A 3,110-nucleotide genomic window follows, 5' to 3' on the forward strand; every position below is an offset into this window, starting at 1 on the left:
TCTCCCCCCGCCATGCCGCCCGGCCGCCACGCCGGCCCCGCCTCCCGGAGAACTACGGTTCCCAGCGGCAGAGATGCCCCGACTCAAGACCTGGTGAGGTCTACGGTTTCCGGCGGTCCGGCCCTCCACTTCTTGCCCTAGAGAACCACGGTTCCGGGAAGCCTGATCCCCACTTCCGGTCTCTGAAAACTACAATTCCCGGCGGCGCCACTTTCCTCACTTCCGGTCCCGGGGAACTTGGGCAGTGCCCGCCCAGGACGCCGGGCTGAGCCCGAGGTCGGCCGCCGAGGTGGAGGTCCCCGGGGACAGAATTCCCGGTTCCCACGCCGGCCTGGTCGCCCGCGCAGGGCTCGCCTTTGCTCGTCTTTGGATCCGGGAGTCCCCTCGGAGGCTCGCAGGCGCAAATGCATCTATTTGTCCAAGAAAACACACTTTCTTTTACTGTTTAGTGTTTGCATCTGTTCACTTGAAAATAGACACATGGGTCCTGGCTGGTGTGGTTCAGTGGATAGAGCGTCGGCCTGTGGACTGAAAGGTCCCAGGTTCGATTCCGGTCAACGGTACAAGCCTGGGTTGCGGGCTTGATTCCCAGTAGGGGGCGTGAAGGAGGCAGCCAATCAATGATGCTCTCTCATCATTGATGTTTCTATCGCTCTCTCCCTCTCCCTTCCTCTCTGAAGTCAATAAAAATGTATTAAAAAATAAAAATGTGACCATGTGTATGCATAATACAAAATCATGTGTCTACTCCAGTGATGGCGCACCTATGACACGCGTGTCAGAGGTGACACGCAAACTCATTTTTTTGGTTGATTTTTCTTTGTTAAATGGCATTTAAGTATATAAAATAAATGTCAAAAATATAAATCTTTGTTTTCTATGGTTGCAAAGATCAAAAATTTCTATGTGAGACACGGCACCAGAGTTAAGTTAGGGTTTTTCAAAATGCTGACACGCTGAGCTCAAAAGATTCGCCAACACTGGCCTAGGGACTAAAAGGTCCCAGGTTTGATTCTGGTCAAGGGCATGTACCTTGGTTGCAAGCTCAATCCCCAGTCGGGGGTGTGCAGGAGGCAGCTGATCGATGTTTCTCTCTCATTGATGTTTCTAACCCTCTATCCCTCTCCCTTCCTCTCTGTAAAAAATCAATAAAATATGTATTTTTTAAAAAAAGAAGAGTCCTATATGTTTTGTTATGTAAACCCAATTGTTGGCCTGGGGTGCCTCCCCTGACCCCGAGAACCTGCAGTCCTCAGACCTCTTGTAGGGCCTGCATATGGGGCCTCTTACAGGGTGCCTGCCCGCTGTGACAATGCCACTCCCTGCACCCCTGTAATACCCCCACCACCTGGCATAGGTGGGTGGGGACCTGGACATGGTGGCCAGATGAGCAGGTGGGGATGACTGGCTCTCTACCCCTCTCCTTGCAACACGGTGCTGGGCTGGGACGAAGAAGCTTTTGTCACCCCGCTGTTGTGGCTCAGTGGATAGAGTGTTGGCCTGCAGACTGAAGGGTCCTGGGTTCGATTCCGGTCCGGGTTGCAGGCTCCATCCCCAGGAAGGGGCGTGCAGGAGGCAACCGAGATCAATGATTCTATCAATTGATGCTTCTGTCTCTCCCTCTCCCTCTCCCTTCCTCTGAAATCAATAAAAATACGTTAAAGAAGAAGCTTCTGTCCTCCAGGAGGGATCTTCCTAAGGGACCCCAAGGCCTGGGCGAGACCCCACTGGGTCATGTGGCCGTGGCCCGTGTGCCTGCTCCAGGTGGTGGGACTCACTGGGCCTGGCCCTGAAGCTCCGGAATGCCCGGAGCCATGGCGGCAGCGGGTGCTGACCTCACAATGGCGGGGTCTGCCGTCACTGCCTAGCCCGCTGCTGCTGGTAGCTGCTGCGCTCGCCCCCCCACAATGCCGGGCATGTCCCTCCTCAGCGGTTACGAGGGTCTGCGCCAAGAGATCCAGCGGCTGGCCCAGGAGAACGAGGAGCTGCGGCGGCTGGTGCAGCTGATCCAGGAGAACCAGGAGCTGAAGCTGGTGCTGCGGAACCGCGGCAGCGGCCTGGGCTTCTACAGCTCGACGCTCCTGACGGAGGTGGCCTCCAGCCCCCGGCTGCCCCGGCGCAGGACCCTCAAGTTCAAGGATGCCGAAAGAGGTGAGCAGCACCGGGCACGGGGGGCTGTACCAGGGGCCGCCAGGCCTCACGCATTCGGCTTCTGCCGAGACAGTTAAAAGGAGGGAAACCGCCCGCCTGCATGGCTCTGGTTGAGCCTTGACCTATGAACCAGGAGGTCACGGTTGGATTCCAGGTTTGGGGCTCAATCCCCTGTAGGGGGCGTGCAGGAGGCAGCCCATCAGTGATTCTCTCTAGTCACTGATGTTTCTATCTCTCCCTCTCGACTTCCTCTCTGAAATAAAATATATATTTTTTTTTAAAAAAGAAAGAAAATGGAAAGAAAGTGGGACTCCAGGTGGCTCCTGGGTCTTAGCCAGACGCTGCAAGTGGGCAGCTGCCTTGGACCTGGCAGGTGGGAGGTGGCCCCAGGCCTCACCACACTCTGGAGGCCTCGGGCCCCACGGAGCCAAGGGGATGTGAACCGGACAGCCAGGGCCGGCTGCCTGTCGCTGCTGCAGCCAAAGGAGCAGAGGCCGACCGGGCTGAGTCCTAGATGAGCGTTTATCCCAGTCCTGCCGGCAGCGCGGGGAGCAGCAGGCCCACAGACACCTGCTCTGCACCCTGAGGGGTGGACGGAGGTGACAGGGGGCAGGAATGACAGGCGTGGGGAGCAGGCCAGGGGCGGGGGCGGGAGGGGCGCCCAGTGGGTAAGCTTTCCCAGACAGCAGGCAGTTCTTGAATGAGGATGGACGCGGGCTCCGAGGCCGATTCTCAGGGTGGGGCGCACAACTCCCGGCCAGGCTAGCCTGTCTTTTCTGTAACCAGAACTAGGTAAGCACGGCTAACTGACCATGGCTAGTATTTCCCGTAACCATAGCTAGTCCCCAATATTCTATTTTTGCCCCCAACAGGGAGACACGAGTGGGTGCGCTGGAGGCGCAAGGCTTGGCGGCCAAGGTGCCTGCAGCCAGGCGGTGGGGGAGGGGACGCTCCGGCTG

Source organism: Myotis davidii, unplaced genomic scaffold (assembly GCF_000327345.1).
Source record: "Myotis davidii unplaced genomic scaffold, ASM32734v1 scaffold1509, whole genome shotgun sequence".
NCBI classification, from domain to species: Eukaryota; Metazoa; Chordata; class Mammalia; order Chiroptera; family Vespertilionidae; genus Myotis; species Myotis davidii.